The 18,233-nt window shown below is 50.5% G+C and overlaps 1 pseudogene across 2 annotated transcripts in view; it reads right to left on the bottom strand.

Moving 5' to 3' along the window:
* The window catches only part of LOC144297116 (cationic amino acid transporter 3 pseudogene), a 153,139-nt pseudogene that overhangs the window by 66,743 nt on the left and 68,163 nt on the right, over positions 1-18,233 (bottom strand). The gene's annotated exons all lie outside the window — the stretch shown is intronic.

Genomic DNA, 18,233 nt, shown 5'->3' with positions numbered 1-18,233 from the left:
TAAGGGGCTCAATTTTATAACCCTGAGATCATGACCTGAGCAAAAATCATGAGTCTGACATTTAACTAAGTCACCTAGGTGCCCCTCAAGAGTTCTTTAAACAAGGAGAGAGCACAACATCCTCTTGCTGCCTCTCCCAGAATCTCCTATGGTTTCTCTACCACTTACATGTAACCCAGCACCGTCACCATTTTTTCCTATCATTCTAGGAATAAAACAAAAAGGAAACTGTCTTAGGCTTCACCATGAGGGATGTCCTGAGACAGTCACACAGGTTCCACTCAGTGTTCATAGCATATTCTAATTGATTGTGTGTTGAGCATTGTGTGGAGGAAGTAAAGTTATAATCCCTGACTACAGAGCTTCCTGTTCTAAACATTTAAAGTGTATGTCTTCCAAGATGCTGAAAGAGTGACCAAAGAAAGGTGCCTCCTCCTTCCCAGAATGTTAATCTGCAAACAGAGAAAAGACTCCTCAGAGATAGAGAAGGTGGGACCTACTTAGAGACCCAGGGCTGAGTGTGCAAGTGATGGACTTAAGAAGACTTGTGTCTTAAGGAAAGGGGGCACCACTGCCTCTACTTGATAGTGCTGAGATTCCATTAGACCCTAATTAAGTGCCATAAATCTGGGGTGGAAGTGGAGGTAGAGGGCGGGGAGAGAAGAGTAGCAGCAGATCCCTAAAGATACAGAATCGATACTAACTATACAAAGAGATAGCATTGAACTTGGAGCAGAAAGAAGTTCCCCAGATCTCAGATCTCAGGAAGAACCTCCACCTGAGGAAACCTACAGATCCCACTGCCCCCACCCTAACACATCTCCAGGAGGCAGGGGCCAGAGGCACTGACTGAGCACCTTCTGTGTTCCGGGTGGGCACTGTGCTGGGGAGGGGGTAAGTGACCCAGCCCAGACCACAGAGCCAGGATTCCCAGAGGCGAAGGAGCCTGGCAGGGTTGGCAGGAGGGCTGTGATGACAGGACAGTAGGGGAGGGGCAGCTGGGTGTGTGATCTGTGCCTGTTCCCAGGGTCTTAGGCTGTCTTCCCTGCCTCAAGCTGGATAGTCCCAGATGTGACTCTGCTTGAGGGAAAGAAGGGCAGGTGCAGGGGAAGGTCTGTGTATCTTGCATCTGGTCCATAGAGCAATCCTTTCTGCTTTTTCCCCATGCTACTCACTGCCTGCTGTGAAGAGGGTGGGAGGCTGGGGGACAGGCCAGGGCCTTAGATAGTTACAAGGTAAATAATTGGCCCAGGGCGGGGGCTAATACAGAAGATGCAAAAGTGGGGCCATAAGTCCCTCAGGGGGTACAACATGGGGGAACCTGTTGATTATGGCCCATCTTTTTTTTTAATAAAATAATTTTTATTGGTGTTCAATTTACCAACATACAGAATAACATCCAGTGCTCATCCCGTCAAGTATCCCTCTCAGTGGATTATGGCCCATCTTGATGATTTCTCCTGAAGTATCTGAATCTTGGAGGGTGGGAGGAGGAAAGGAGGGAGAGATGGGGCTGTGAGCCAGAGACAGGGGAAGAGGCTGAGAGAGACAGAGGTGAGAGAAGCAGAGAGTGCTGGAGGGGAGGGCACAGAGGGACGAGGGGTGGGGAGACAGCACAGGAGACAGCAGGACATGCAGGGGGAGACACTGACAGGCTCCCAGGGTGAGACTCACACAGATGTGAGAGGAAGGGAGACCCTCTGACCCTGAGGGAGGGACACAGGCAGGGGGACAGCCAGAGGGAGAAGCTGAGGGCAGACCCAGTCCTGGGAAACCTCAGACCACAACATGTTTAGACCAATAGACAGACAAAACTGCCAGACAATGCTGAAGGTGAAAGAGGCCAAGATGGAAGGAAGAAGCCAGGGCTGCAGGGAGGACATTGGGGAGCAGACAGGGAGAGAGAAGGAGGCAGGTGTGCAGCAGGAGGGGGAGCCAGGCCAGGGAGGGGGCTGCAGAGTGGCTCCAGGAGCCTCTGCCCTCTCACCTGGCTCCTGCTGAGCTCGGGCCCCTCTCAGGACCTGCTGTTGCTGGATGGGCCCAGATAGCTGAGAGGGCTAGGAGAAATTGAGGCAGGCAGGCAAGTGATGCTGACCACTTCTAGAGAAGGTGCTGGGACAGCCTGGTTAGGAATCCCATGGAGGAGAGGGGGGAGATGAAGGCCTGGGACCGTGTCTGCATTGAGAGCTAAGGAAGCACCATGAACTGTGTGAGCAAAATGACATGGCAGTGACTGTTCGTTAATTTGGGGTCAGCAGTATGGACTCATTCTGAGCAGTCGGGATCAATGCCTTCAAGCAGCTCCTCACTAAGGGCTCCCACAACTACACATATGAAACCCACTTAAGGAGAAACTGAGGCAGAAAATAGAGACCTTGAGGTCAGTGTACAGGCCAGGTTTGAATCTAGGTTTCAAGGGACCAGGGATGAAGCCACCAGCCAAGTGTGTGAAGATCTAAGACAGCACGGCAAGCTGGCCCCCGCCTCTTACCTAGGCTTTCTCGGGGCTCTGCAGAGACCAGCTCCCTCAGCTCCTCTCAGGGCCAGGGGAGACCCTGAGAACATTAACCCAAGCAACCTAAAGGAGAATTGTTCTCCTCACCCCCGGCTCTGTCAGCCACATGTGAAGGTCCCAGAGGCCAGCTGTGTGGTTATAGTTGGAGCCCAGGGAGTCTCTGTAGCAGCAGGAGGGAGGGTGCAGAGGGAACCTTCCAGAGAAGTCCTGCAGAGAAAGACCAGGGAGCAAAGCTCTCCAGGTCTACCCCACCTCCATGGGCACTTATAAGTATAGTAAAATTCAGAATGTCCAGGGCTTGCATGAAATTAAAGTCAGGAGCTGGGTAAATACATTTCTTCTACAAGTTGAACCCTTTACCCTCCCAGTCTGCCTTGGACACATATCTTTAGGAAACACACTGAACCAGAACCTAAAATCTTTAAAAACTTACAGTTGTTTTGCATAAATTTCATTTTATCCTTAACAACAGGCTATAGAAGCATGCACTAGTACTATGCTATTTTATAGATAATAAAACTGAGTCACAGAGAGGTTAATTAACTCACCTCAAGTCATAGAGCAGGTGAGGACAGAGCAGAGAATCATAAGACTGCATGTGGGGCCTCCTCCAGCAGGCTCTGCCCTGGGAAGCAGCCAGGTTTGGGGCCAGGTGTAGAAGGGGCAAGGGAGTCCCTAGAGGGCAAAAGACCTGCCTCCTGGGGCCCTTCTCAGCATGTGCTGCCCAGGAGAGCTTTGCAGGTTGAGGCCTCAGCTGGGAAGTGGGGCAGGAATATCTTACCCTCTGCACAGGAGAGGCTGAACCACATCATTTATGGAAGGTCTTTGAACTTCAAACACAGAACTCCATCCACAGAAGGGGTGGGTGGAGGGGAGAGCCAGGAGAAGGTTCTTAGAGCCTTCAGGCTTCCCATGACCCCTCCCCACCCCACCCCTAGCTCCCTCTCCATTTTTCTGTCTCTTGACCTCAAGGGCCTCTTCCCCACCTGTCCAAACCCCAGCCACTGTGTCCCCCCAACCATGGCTCCCCAGCCTGTGGGGTCCAGGCTCACCATCCTCACACCCCAGGAGGACAGATCAAGGCCAGAAGTCAGACTCCCTTCCCGAGACCTGCCTGCCCAGCCCCCGGTCACCATGGAGCTATAGCCCTGGCACAGGTTCCACTGTGGCCCTGCATCCAGCAGACCTTCCTCTGTCCCTCTGCCTCCCTCACACACATCTCACCTGAACTCACTCACCTGGAACCGGTGGGGAATACCTGACCCTTCAATACACACACACACACACACACACACACACACACACACACACACTCTCGCATACTCCCTCCCCCAAGGCCATGCACTTCCCGAGAGCTCTGACTTCTTTGACCCTCTCTTCTCCATGTTCCTGCCCCTTGCTACTAACTGAGCATCATCCTCCTTGTCTCCTTGGACACTTTCTAGACTTCGCTATCTTCCTCCATCTTCCCTCCTTTGCTCATTGCCAGGCTCCCATCATCTGAGTCATGGGTCCTGGTCTACTTGCCCTTGACCCACTCTTCTCACACACACTTGCTGAGCCCTGTGTCTCTCTGCCCTGGCTGTCAGCTTCCTCTTCCCAGCTGGCAGGAAGCTCCCCCAGGGCAGGGCCCCTGATCCTCCCTCTGGGTGTCCCCTGGGTGCCCAGCACATAGAGAGGGTAGAGTGTGGGACTCACTGCTTCTGTTCCCAGGAGAAAGGAGGGAAGTGAGAGACAAAGCCAATCAGGGGCAGGATTCTGAGCCTCCCCTGCCCTGTGAGGATCACTATCAGGGCAGCAGCATCTGGAGAGAATCCATCTCCAGGGGGTAGTGCTTTCCTTTAGAAATCTTAGAAATCCCAGGACACCTCTGGTGTGTGTGTGTGTGTGTGTGTGTGTGTGTGTGTGTTTGCACCTGCCACGCAGCGAGGGGAGGGAGGATGTGGGTCTGAGGCTACAGGAATCCAGGTCCTGTGTGGAAGGGAGAGGGCTGGGGGAGCTGGACCCCAGAGCAGGGCAGCTCCCAGCACACACAGGCCCATGAGCGCAGGGACAGGGGGCCAGTGTGATGATCACAGGATGGATGCAGGGTGGACCGTGGGCATGCCTCCTTCCTCCCTGTGTGTGACCTGCTCATTCACATGGTTTCCTGTGTCCTGTGGTTCAGTCCTCTTCCTCCCTTCTCTACACTTGCAGGCATTTCCTGTGTTCAGAGCTTACAGCCTTCCCTAGGCTGAATTCCTGATAGTTGCTTTTTGCTCATACAGTCTGTTATTCTCACTCTTCTCTCTTCTAAACATTTTTTTGACACCAGGCTAAGGGTCAGGGGAGCAGAGTGAGGAAGGGCAGATACTAAGAGCTCACGTTTACTGAGCTCACACTGTGTGCTAGCCTGTGGCATGCCCACCACAGGGCTGATGCTCACTACAGCCCCTACAGCCCCTGGAAGGATTTCCTGCGGCCTTGACAGGTTTTCCCCACCTATTCCAGGTGAGTGAGTCCAGGTGAGGAGGCTACACCAGGAAGAACAGGGCAGCGATCAAACTCAGCCCCAGGCCTCCTGCTTCCCCACCTCCATCCCCACCAGGGAAGTCTGGGCAGATCTGTGAGCCAGAGGCCATGCCTGCAGCTTCAGGACAGGGAGGGCAGGGAGACACAGGTGACATTGGAGCTCTGGGGGGGCAGGAGAGCCCCCATGTAAGGGGTGGGGCAAAGCCCAGGGTGCACACCTGCACCCCAGTGGATAAAGGAAGGATATGAGCAAGAAGAGGAGCAGAAATACAGGGAAGGCTTGGGGGGAGACTGGGTGGCAGCAGGCACAGTAGGAACAGCAGAGAGCACAGGAGGGCAGGAGGACCTGCAGGGGGAGGCCAAGGTGTGTGTGGGTAGAACAGAAGGGCAGTAATGGGGAGGAACCAGGCTTCAGAGTCTAGGGCGTCAGGACAGGAGCCTAGAGGGGGAAGGGGGAGGAAAGATAAATTCCAGGGGAAAGGATGGAAGCAGGAGGGAGGGAGCGACCGTGGAGGAGATGAGGGACTGAGGCACATGGAGGGACCCAGGGGTAGGGGCAGTGTTCAGAGGGGGAGTGTGAGAGCAGCCACGAGGAATGAGAGAAGGGGGTGAGGTGGCAGGACTGGAGAAGGATTGAAGGAGGGGACACACACACATACACACACGCACACACCTGCCAACGCAAAAGGAGCTATTATTTGGTGATTGGCTCTGAGGTCAGGGTGTGTGCCCCAACACATCATCCCAAACGCTGGCAGCTTTTGGAGCTGATGGAAGGCAGGGCCCCAGGGCTCGGAAGCGGGGGGATGACGGAAGTCATGAGCCAGTGAATGTGTGTCCTTCTGTGTGGGGCAGGCCTGTGGGTGCCGTAGTGTGTGTGAGTGTGTGTGTGTGTGTGTGTGTGTGTGTGTGTAAATGAACCTGCTCCTAGGAGCAGCCTGTGCCTGCAGGACTAGGTGTGTGTCTATGGCCCACAGATGCACGCAGCCCTCCACTACATGCAGCCAAATAAAATACCCGAAGACCAAGACACTGTTCACACATGACCACATGGAGACACACAAATGAACAAAGGTGCTCAGACAGTCCAACATGCCATCACCCACACGGATGGAAGGCAGGAGCCTGGGGCACAGAGTCACTTGACACAAAGTCACCTGAATGTGACCTCTCCCCCTCCCCCCAATACACACATGCACAGAAGACACACTAACTGGGGCACACACCTCTGCAGACAGCTGTGCACGTGCGCATCACGGCCCGGCACATCCCAGGGCTCCCTCTGTGGGCCTCACTCCCAACCCTAGCAACCTCGGGACACCCAGCCTGGCTGTGAACATCTGCCCCCCACCCCCCTGTCCCCTTCATGCCAGGTCCTCAATCCAGCTGTTTACTCCAGGCCAGCCCAGCTGTCTCCTGCCTGGTGAGGGTTTGCTCTTCCTGCTTCAGAAGCACAGAAAGAGGTTCTCCTCCTCTTCTCCTCCATTCTCTGCCCTGCTGGGTTCCGCCTTCTCCTCTCACTCATGACTCCCCTCCTCCAGGCAGGCTTCCTTGATGAACTAACTGGCCCTGATTCTGAATTCGCCCTAGCCCTTTGCACTTGTGGTCTGTGCTGGGTGAGTGTCACCAGGTGACTGCATATCAGTAGGCAGGGAGGGGACTGCAAGCTCCCCAAGGGCAGGAGATCCGCCCCGAAGGACACACGGGCCCCTGGTGAGGACGCTCAGGGCGGCCCTGCAGGCTGTGAGGGCCATCCCCACAGAGGAGGCCGCAGGAGCCAGGCTCCTGCAGGGACAGGTGACACCGCCACTGGGAAGCAAGTGGCAGGTCACCACATGAGCCTGAGTCCAACTGTGTCTCTGAGTCTGTGTCTCTGCTATCTCTGGCCTCTGGGTGTGTCTCTGTGTCTGTCTTGGATCTCTTGCTCTGCCCTCTGTAGGCTCCTCTTTTCCTCTCTTCTGTCTCTGTCTCTCTGTCTCTCTTTTCCACTGCCTGATGTTTGTCTCTGGTGACTTTGTCTGCATCTCATAGACTCTCCAGGGTGCTCAGAATGTACTGGCTCTGTCTTCTTGCTCCACTCTGTTGATCTGGGGTCGAATTTACTGGGTCTTTCCGTCCCTATCACTGTGTCTGTCTCTTCCCTTCTCTGCCTCCCAGCACTGCCCTGTGGTTCGGTGTGTGGTCAGGCATGGAGGGCACAAAGGAGAGCAGGCAAGCAGCCCTTTGTGTGGATGTTTCTGTGCTCTCCCATCCAAAATGTTGTCCCATTAGAACGCCCCGTAGGCTGGGACTGCAGCCTCTGATCCTCACCAAATACTGTTCAGGTCTCCATATACGGGTCCTTCCTGCTTGCTATGCTGGCCAGTCAGGCCCTCAGGCTTGGCCCCATTCAGTCTGTTAACTGAGGTCCACTGGAAATTCTAAGAGGGTATTTGTGGTTCCCTTTCACAGGTATCTATGTGTCTGGAACATTCTGTGAGAAGAGGAGGGAGGAAAAGTAGGAGGCACACTGGAGGTGCTATGCCAAAGGATGGAGGGGTGTGCAGAACGGAAAGCCTGGGATCATAGCCTCTGGATCCTGGGCAAGTATTGCCCAGTGAGTCCTTGCAACCCTCAGACAGGCACACATGGTGCAATGAGTCCAGAGAATAAGTATACACATCTTCAAACACAGTTAAGGGGAACAAAAAATGTATGTCCCTCTTTTATCCCCTTATGGCACCTGTAACCCTTCCTTGCACACAGGAAGCTCTCAGTAAAGTCATTGGCTCCTATTTTACCAGGTCTCCCAAGACAAGCACCTAAATCAGTGGGACTCAATTACTTCCAGTATCCCTTCCCACCCCACCCCCACTCTCTTACCCCACCACCTCAGTATCTGCCCCCAGGATAGTGTTCCTGCCAAGACTGCCCAGCACCTCAGTGATCAGGGGACCCCAGCTCAAATCCCAGGCATCCAATCCCTCCTCCTCCCCCATTTATCTGGGGTCCTTCCCACCTCCACTTCCCCCTGTCCACCCAATGCCCCCTGGCCCCCTGGGTGTCTCCCCAAAGACAGGCAGCTCCTAATGAGCCCTGAGCACTAGAAGGGGAGGCCCAGGGCAGCCTGGTGGGGGAGGGGCTTCCAGAGCTAGAGATAAGGAGTCCTGTCAGCATCTGTCTGTCTCCTGCCTCCTGGCTCCTGCCTATCCATCTTCCTGCTGAGGCTGATGGGCTGAGCCCAGGGGCAAATGCACAGAAGCCTAGACTCATGATGCCTGGTTGGTATTAGACCCATGTTCTCCAGCAATGTCACTACACCTGCTGCCTTTCTTTGAAAACTCCCGACGACCCTGGGAAGCTGAGGTTGTAGACAGAACCCAAGTAGGAAAAGAAATTGCTCTCTCAGCCCAATATCCTGTTTTCAGCCCCTTGTCTCTATAGCACATTCCCCAAACCACAACTTAACACTTTAGGCAATGGCAAAGGGGGTGAAATCTCAAGAAGACTTTTCCAGACTTAAGGAGGTCCTGAGTGCCTCCTGAAACCAGGGAGATGGGGGGAGGGGCGGGAGGAATGATGCAGTTGGAGAAACAAAATTGCTTCTCCTGGTATATGCAATTTCCACCAGGGGGGAGGGACCCAGCCCTGGGGACTTGAGGGGCACCTTCTCCGCAGCGGCCTGCGACGCGCTCCGCGGCCACCAGAGGGCGGCAGAGAAGGGCGCTCCCCGCACAGCCCGCCCTGGGCCCTGGGCGCTGAGAGAGGGGGGGCCGCCCAGCCTGGGGAGTCGGGGCTCCAGCGAGAACCCAGGCAGTTCCGAGTTCAGGGAAGCCCTCCTGCCGCCCTCCCCACCGGCGTCCCTGACCCCCGCGGCAGCCCCTTCCCTTCCTGGCCCCAGCCCTGGGGCTGCTGGCACACAAGGGCCACCTGGCTTTTCCTTTATGCTTGGACAGCAGGTGGCAGCGCAGCTCCCAGAGGTGATGCCTCCAGGGGCCCCGCTGGTCACTAGAGCCAGCCCTGGAGCCCACGCGGGCTCCATTCCCAACCCAGGGGTCTTCCCTGGGCGCCCACAGCTGCTCCTAAAAGCAAAGCACACCCTGTAGGCCCGGTGGGAAGGCAGCTCGCAGCCCTGGGCTTCGATAACCTGATGTCACAGCCACCCCTGCCCCGGGTGATACCTGCTCACACACAGAACTGGGCACAAGGACTGTGAACCCCGCAGCACAGACCCGCGGGCCGCACACGCCTGCTGTGCACACCCGGCCTCGGCACCCACACCCTCTGCTCCTCAGACTCCCCCAGCCCTGCCCTCTGCTCCTCCCTCCTGAGCTGCCAGAGGAGCTTCTCTCCATCCCTCATTTGCTCTGTGCCCTGTGTGTCCAGGGGCTCCTGGAAGCTGCACACAGGGAAGCACTTCCCCTGCTCTAATCGGGTCCCTCCCACCACAGCCTCTGTGTTGTTCCCTGGCACTGGCTGTGGAGACACGGGAAACAGAGGGAAAGCTGGTGGTCTCTGAGCTCCCTGCTCTGGATCTGCCCTGCTGATCACCACCCTCCTGCCCAGGAAAGGTCTGACCCACCTGTGACCCACCAGGCTTTACCCCACATCCTGTCAGAGTCCCTACACTCTGACCCACTTCCCTATCCAGAAGAAACTACTCCAGTGCTTGGGAGGTGGGGGAGCTGGGCTCCAATTTCACAAACTCAGCCTGGACTTATAGGGAATAATGTGCAAAAAGAGGATATGAGTTGGACTCAATAAGAACTTTCCAGCATAAGAGGTCTGACAGCCTCAGCTTGTGTGAAATTCAGTTAGGATGCATACATGGCTTGACGGAAGCTTCCGGAAATAAGGACTTGCTCTGGACCTGTCTGGGAAGTTCTGACTAGAGACAGAAATCTTTTTTTTTTTTTTTTTTTTTTTTTTTTTTTACTTTTTTTTTTTTTTTTTTTTATTGGTGTTCAATTTACTAACATACAGAATAACACCCAGTGCCCGTCACCCATTCACTCCCACCCCCCGCCCTCCTCCCCTTCTACCACCCCTAGTTCGTTTCCCAGAGTTAGCAGTCTTTACGTTCTGTCTCCCTTTCTGATATTTCCCACACATTTCTTCTCCCTTCCCTTATTTTCCCTTTCACTATTATTTATATTCCCCAAATGAATGAGAACATATAATGTTTGTCCTTCTCCGACTGACTTACTTCACTCAGCATAATACCCTCCAGTTCCATCCACGTTGAAGCAAATGGTGGGTATTTGTCATTTCTAATAGCTGAGTAATATTCCATTGTATACATAAACCACATCTTCTTTATCCATTCATCTTTCGTTGGACACCGAGGCTCCTTCCACAGTTTGGCTATCGTGGCCATTGCTGCTAGAAACATCGGGGTGCAGGTGTCCCGGCGTTTCATTGCATTTGTCTCTTTGGGGAAAATCCCCAACAGTGCAATTGCTGGGTCGTAGGGCAGGTATATTTTTAACTGTTTGAGGAACCTCCACACAGTTTTCCAGAGTGGCTGCACCAGTTCACATTCCCACCAACAGTGTAAGAGGGTTCCCTTTTCTCCGCATCCTCTCCAACATTTGTTGTTTCCTGCCTTGTTAATTTTCCCCATTCTCACTGGTGTGAGGTGGTATCTCATTGTAGTTTTGATTTGTATTTCCCTGATGGCAAGTGATGCAGAGCATTTTCTCATGTGCATGTTGGCCATGTCTATGTCTTCCTCTGTGAGGTTTCTGTTCATGTCTTTTGCCCATTTCATGATTGGATTGTTTGTTTCTTTGGTGTTGAGTTTAATAAGTTCTTTATAGATCTTGGAAACTAGCCCTTTATCTGATATGTCATTTGCAAATATCTTCTCCCATTCTGTAGGTTGTCTTTGAGTTTTGTTGACTGTATCCTTTGCTGTGCAAAAGCTTCTTATCTTGATGAAGTCCCAATAGTTCATTTTTGCTTTTGTTTCTTTTGCCTTCGTGGATGTATCTTGCAAGAAGTTACTATGGCCGAGTTCAAAAAGGGTGTTGCCTGTGTTCTTCTCTAGGATTTTGATGGAATCTTGTCTCACATTTAGATCTTTCATCCATTTTGAGTTTATCTTTGTGTATGGTGAAAGAGAGTGGTCTAGTTTCATTCTTCTGCATGTGGATGTCCAATTTTCCCAGCACCATTTATTGAAGAGACTGTCTTTCTTCCAATGGATAGTCTTTCCTCCTTTATCGAATATTAGTTGCCCATAAAGTTCAGGGTCCACTTCTGGATTCTCTATTCTGTTCCACTGATCTATGTGTCTGTTTTTGTGCCAGTACCAGACTGTCTTGATGACCACAGCTTTGTAGTACAACCTGAAATCTGGCATTGTGATGCCCCCAGATATGGTTTTCTTTTTTAAAATTCCCCTGGCTATTCGGGGTCTTTTCTGATTCCACACAAATCTTAAAATAATTTGTTCTAACTCTCTGAAGAAAGTCCATGGTATTTTGATAGGGATTGCATTAAACGTGTATATTGCCCTGGGTAACATTGACATTTTCACAATATTAATTCTGCCAATCCATGAGCATGGAATATTTTTCCATCTCTTTGTGTCTTCCTCAATTTCTTTCAGAAGTGTTCTATAGTTTTGAGGGTATAGATCCTTTACATCTTTGGTGAGGTTTATTCCTAGGTATCTTATGCTTTTGGGTGCAATTGTAAATGGGATTGACTCCTTAATTTCTCTTTCTTCAGTCTCATTGTTAGTGTATAGAAATGCCACTGACTTCTGGGCATTGATTTTGTATCCTGCCACGCTACCGAATTGCTGTATGAGTTCTAGCAATCTTGGGGTGGAGACTTTTGGGTTTTCTATGTAGAGTATCATGTCATCGGCGAAGAGGGAGAGTTTGACTTCTTCTTTGCCAATTTGAATGCCTTTAATGTCTTTTTGTTGTCTGATTGCTGAGGCTAGGACTTCCAGTACTATGTTGAACAGCAGTGGTGAGAGTGGACATCCCTGTCTTGTTCCTGATCTTAGGGGAAAGGCTCCCAGTGCTTCCCCATTGAGAATGATATTTGCTGTGGGCTTTTCATAGATGGCTTTTAAGATGTCGAGGAATGTTCCCTCTATCCCTACACTCTGAAGAGTTTTGATCAGGAATGGATGCTGTATTTTGTCAAATGCTTTCTCTGCATCCAATGAGAGGATCATATGGTTCTTGGTTTTTCTCTTGCTGATATGATGAATCACATTGATTGTTTTACGGGTGTTGAACCAGCCTTGTGTCCCAGGGATAAATCCTACTTGGTCATGGTGAATAATTTTCTTAATGTATTGTTGGATCCTATTGGCCAGTATCTTGTTGAGAATTTTTGCATCCATGTTCATCAGGGATATTGGTCTGTAATTCTCCTTTTTGGCGGGGTCTTTGTCTGGCTTTGGAATTAAGGTGATGCTGGCCTCATAGAACGAATTTGGAAGTACTCCATCTCTTTCTATCTTTCCAAACAGCTTTAGGAGAATAGGTATGATTTCTTCTTTAAACGTTTGATAAAATTCTCCTGGGAAGCCATCTGGCCCTGGACTCTTGTGTTTTGGGAGGTTTTTGATGACTGCTTCAATTTCCTCCCTGGTTATTGGCCTGTTCAGGTTTTCTATTTCTTCCTGTTCCAGTTTTGGTAGTTTGTGGCTTTCCAGGAATGCGTCCATTTCTTCTAGATTGCCTAATTTATTGGCGTATAGCTGTTCATAATATGTTTTTAAAATCGTTTGTATTTCCTTGGTGTTGGTAGTGATCTCTCCTTTCTCATTCATGATTTTATTAATTTGAGTCTTCTCTCTCTTCTTTTTAATAAGGCTGGCTAATGGTTTATCTATCTTATTAATTCTTTCAAAGAACCAACTCCTGGTTTTGTTGATCTGTTCCACAGTTCTTCTGGTCTCGATTTCGTTGAGTTCTGCTCGAATCTTTATTAGCTCCCTTCTTCTCTTGGGTGTAGGATCTATTTGCTGTTTTTTCTCTAGCTCCTTTATGTGTAAGGTTAGCTTTTGTATTTGAGTTCTTTCCAGTTTTTGAATGGATGCTTGTATTGCGATGTATTTCCCCCTTAGGACTGCTTTTGCTGCATCCCAAAGATTTTGAACGGTTGTATCTTCATTCTCATTAGTTTCCATGAATCTTTTTAATTCTTCCTTAATTTCCTGGTTGACCCTTTTATCTTTTAGCAGGATGGTCCTTAACCTCCATGTGTTTGAGGTCCTTCCAAACTTCTTGTTGTGATTTAGTTCTAATTTCAAGGCATTATGGTCCGAGAATATGCAGGGGACAATCCCAATCTTTTGGTATCGGTTCAGACCCGATTTGTGACCCAATATGTGGTCTATTCTGGAGAAAGTTCCATGTGCGCTTGAGAAGAATGTGTATTCAGTTGAGTTTGGATGTAAAGTTCTGTAGATATCTGTGAAATCCATCTGGTCCAGTGTATCATTTAAAGCTCTCGTTTCTTTGGAGATGTTGTGCTTAGAAGACCTATCGAGTATAGAAAGAGCTAGATTGAAGTCACCAAGTATAAGTGTATTATTATCTAAGTATTTCTTCACTTTGGTTAATAATTGATTTATATATTTGGCAGCTCCCACATTTGGAGCATATATATTGAGGATTGTTAAGTCCTCTTGTTGAATAGATCCTTTAAGTATGATATAGTGTCCCTCTTCATCTCTCACTACAGTCTTTGGGGTAAATTTTAGTTTATCTGATATAAGGATGGCTACCCCTGCTTTCTTTTGAGGACCATTCGAATGGTAAATGGTTCTCCAACCTTTTATTTTCAGGCTGTAGGTGTCCTTCTGTCTAAAATGAGTCTCTTGTAGACAGCAAATAGATGGGTCCTGCTTTTTTATCCAGTCTGAAACCCTGCGCCTTTTGATGGGGTCATTAAGCCCGTTCACATTCAGAGTTACTATTGAGAGATATGAGTTTAGTGTCATCATGATATCTATTCAGTCTTTGTTTTGTGGACTGTTCCACTGAACTTCTTCTTAAAGGGGAATTTTAAGAGGCCCCCTTAAAATTTCTTGCAGAGCTGGTTTGGAGGTCACATATTCTTTTAGTTGCTGCCTGTCTTGGAAGCTCTTTATCTCTCCTTCCATTTTGAATGAGAGCCTTGCTGGATAAAGTATTCTTGGTTGCATGTTCTTTTCATTTAGGACCTTGAATATATCCTGCCAGCCCTTTCTGGCCTGCCAGGTCTCTGTGGAGAGGTCTGCTGTTACCCTAATACTCCTCCCCATAAAAGTCAGGGATTTCTTGTCTCTTGCTGCTTTAAGGATCTTCTCCTTATCTTTGGAATTTGCAAGCTTCACAATTAAATGTCGAGGTGTTGAACGGTTTTTATTGATTTTAGGGGGGGATCTCTCTATTTCCTGGATCTGAATGCCTGTTTCCCTTCCCAGATTAGGAAAGTTTTCAGCTAGAATTTGTTCAAATACATATTCTGGCCCTCTGTCCCTTTCGGCGCCCTCGGGAACCCCAATTAAACGTAGGTTTTTCTTCCTCAGGCTGTCGTTTATTTCCCTTAATCTATCTTCATGATCTTTTAATTGTTTGTCTCTTTTTTCCTCAGTTTCCCTCTTTGCTGTCAACTTGTCTTCTAGGTCACTCACTCGTTCTTCCACCTCGTTAACCCTCGTCGTTAGGACTTCTAGTTTGGATTGCATCTCATTCAATTGGTTTTTAATTTCTGCCTGATTAGCTCTAAATTCTGCAGTCATGAAGTCCCTTGAGTCCTTTATACTTTTTTCTAGAGCCACCAGTAGCTGTATAATAGTGCTTCTGAATTGGCTTTCTGACATTGAATTGTAATCCAGATTTTGTAACTCTGTGGGAGAGAGGACTGTTTCTGATTCTTTCTTTTGAGGTGAGGTTTTCCTTCTAGTCATTTTGCTCAGTGCAGAGTGGCCAAAAGCAAGTTGTATTGGGAAAAAGAGAAAAAGAGAGGAGAGAAAGAAGGAAAGAAAAGAGAAAGAGAAAAAAAAAAAAAAAAAGGGAAGAAAAAGAAAAAAAAAAAAAAGGGAAGAAAAAGAGAAAGAAAAAGAAAGGAGAAAAAAAAAGGGGGGTGGGGGAAGGAAACAAATCAAAAAGCAAAACAAAACAAAAACAAAAACAAAAACAAAAACAAACAAAAAAAGAACCACCGGGGAGTATCTTCTGATTCTGTGTTCTTTAAGTCCCTTGGCTTCTCCTGGAAGTTGTCCGTCTAGCTGGTGTTCTGGGGGAGGGGCCTGTTGTGCTGATTTTCAGGTGTTAGCAGTTGGGGGAGCTGCTGTGCCCCTGCCTGGTGCAGGGCTCGGTGGGGGTTGTTTACCCAGTGAGGCCGCAGGAGGAACAGCCCCAGTGGCGGGGCAGCTCTGGAAACCTGGATTCAGCTCCGGCAGGAACTCCAGAGCTCTCCGTCTGCAGGGCCTGGAGGCTCCGGGGCGGGGCCGCTGATGTGCTCAGCTGGGGCAGGAGCGTCCTTGCTGTCCTGGGCCCTCCCGGCCTCTGCCTGTCCCGGGGGAGGCGGGATCCTGGGCTGTGTCCCGGCGCCCTGTGCTCCGGAGCCTGCGCTGGTGGATTCGCGCTCCCAGGCCGCGCAACCCCCTCCGCGGAGCTGCCGCCCGAGCCCCTCCGAGCTGCTCCTGGAACCGCGCAGCCCCCTCCGCACGGAGCCTCTTCCTCTGCCCGAGCCCCTCCGAGCTGCTCCCGGGGCCCCGCAGCCCCCTCCGCGGAGCCGCCGCCCGAGCCCCTTCAGCTGCTCCGGGTCCCGCCGGGTCCCGCCGTGCGCGCTGCAGCCCTTAGGGAGCTCGGCGCACTCTCCTGGGCGCGCAGTTGCTCTGTTACTGTCCCCGGGAGCCCGAGGGCCTCCTCGCCCTCCTGGTCCTGCTCCAACTCCCCACGAGCCCCTTTCCGCCCGGGAAGGTCGGTGCAGCTCCTGCGTCTCCGGGTCGGGGCTCTCCTGTCCTGGGGACACTCGCCCCGGCCTCAGCCCAGCTCCTCGCGGGGCCCCTCCCCCTCGGAGGCCTTTGTTCCTTTATTTCTTTTTCCCCGTCTTCCTACCTTGATAGATGCGCGAACTCTTCTCACTGTAGCATTCCAGCTGGTCTCTCTTTGAATCTCAGGCCGAATTCATAGATTTTCAGGATAATTTGAAGGTTTTCTAGGTAGTTTGGTGGAGACAGGTGATTTGGAGACCCTACTCCTCCGCCATCTTGCTCCTCCCAGTAGAGACAGAAATCTTCACTGTGATTCAGGTCATCGCAGCCTCAGAAGGTGGCACATGAGGACTTCTGGGGACCCTGAGGCCCTCAGGCTAAATGAGGGGAGCCTAGAGTTAGGACTTGCAGCCCGGTGCCCTCATCCCCAGATCCTGGCTGTAGGGGCAGGGAGAGAGCAGGCCTGGACCCCCACTGTCTGGCCTCCTTCCCACCCTAGCCCCCCCTCTTCATGGCCCAACCTGGTCAGAGCAGGGCCTCTGAGCCCTTCCCATGCAGCCCTGAGTGCAGGCCTCAGGCCCCAGTCTGCACCCAGCCTCAGGCTCATGACCCTAATGCCCTCCCCCTGTGCCTGGCAGGGCAGAGGCACCCCCTGCTCAGGCTCCCATCCCCCACCCCCAGGACTGACAGCCTCCCTCTCTGGCCTCCTCCTACCCCCACCCCATAGCACAGCCTGAAATCTGCTGGAAATTTCCACAAATCAAATCAAAGACATCTTCAGGTCTGAGTCTTCAGGCTCCCCTGGGACAGCACACACATATACGCACACATGTACCATACAGATGCTCACACTCATACATGCACAGAGACACATACACTCAGATACACACATATACACACCCATATGCCACAAACATTCTCACATGTATGCAACACAAAGACGCATCCTCACCAACTCCTCCATTTACAGACAGACCTGCACACCAGACTTACACTCTCATACACCAAACATACCTGTGCACACATACACATCACTCTATTCCTTCCAAGGACCCAGAGCCCAGTTGTCTAGAGTCTAGAGCGCTAGAATGTCCAGGGGAAAGCAGGGAAACCCACAGAACACCTATTTCCAGTTTCTAGGCCCACACTGGAGCTCCTCTGCTCTCTCCCCTTCCTGCCACCAGAGTCTCTGGGACTGTGGCCCACACCACAGAAGTGCAGCCTGCACAGATAACTCATTTCTTCATGCAACACATATGTTTGAGCACATACCTGCCACCCCCCACTTCACCCCCACCCCTAAGCCTGCAGCTGAGGGAAACACATAAAAGAGTAGGACCTTCTCCCAGTGGTTTGTGGAAAAATCAAAGGCTCTGGAATCAGGACCTGAGTTCAAATCCTACCATTGCCTCTTTATTTGTTATGTTACTTTGGGTTCTTGACATAGCTTCTCTGACCCTAAGTTTCATCACTTCTAAGGTGGGATTAGTAACACTTACCTAATAATTGCATGAAAATTAAGAAAGGTAAAGCTTCCATCAACAAAATGCCACCCATGAAAGCCTCCTCATTTCATTTACCAGCCCCTGTGTTGAGCATCTCCCTGACACCTTTCCAGTCCTGCTGTCCCTGAAACAGAAACCCCATCTCCTTAAGGCTCAGACCCGCAGGTGCCCCCACCTGGGGAAACAGGATCTCAGACTTGGCCAGCTCCAATAGACTTCCCAGCTCCTCCAGCTCCATCAGGCCCCTTGCTCATTTGTAGTTTGCATTCCCATAATACATTTATTTTATTTTTTACATCATAGCGATTTACTTACTCTTTATGTAAATTGAAAAAAGAGAAGAGAATAATGTAACACCCATATACTCAGAAATTGTAAATGTGACCATTTTATTGGATCTAGTTTTTTTTTAAAGAAGTTATAGCATTATGGATCCAGTTGAACTTCCTCTTTGATTGCATATTGTTTCCGTAGTCAGTATACAGCATTGCTGTGTGTGTACCTGTTTGCAGTTATCAGACACTGGTAAATCTTCTATTATAAATACTTAAATATCTCTATAACACTCTAAACAGTGTAAACATCATTTTACAAGGCAGACATTCAATATTAGAACTGAGTGAGAAGTATTGAGCTTTAAACTTCTAGTCTCATTCCATAATAAACTTTAATGCTGCTGACCAAGGCCCAGGTGTTCTCAGTGCGGGACTGCGTCTGCACATGAGATGGACAGGAAGGGTTAATCATCCCCCAGGGAGCTGTCTCT

Source organism: Canis aureus, chromosome 25 (assembly GCF_053574225.1).
Source record: "Canis aureus isolate CA01 chromosome 25, VMU_Caureus_v.1.0, whole genome shotgun sequence".
NCBI lineage: Eukaryota > Metazoa > Chordata > Mammalia > Carnivora > Canidae > Canis > Canis aureus.
This window is presented reverse-complemented; position numbering and strand designations above follow the sequence as displayed.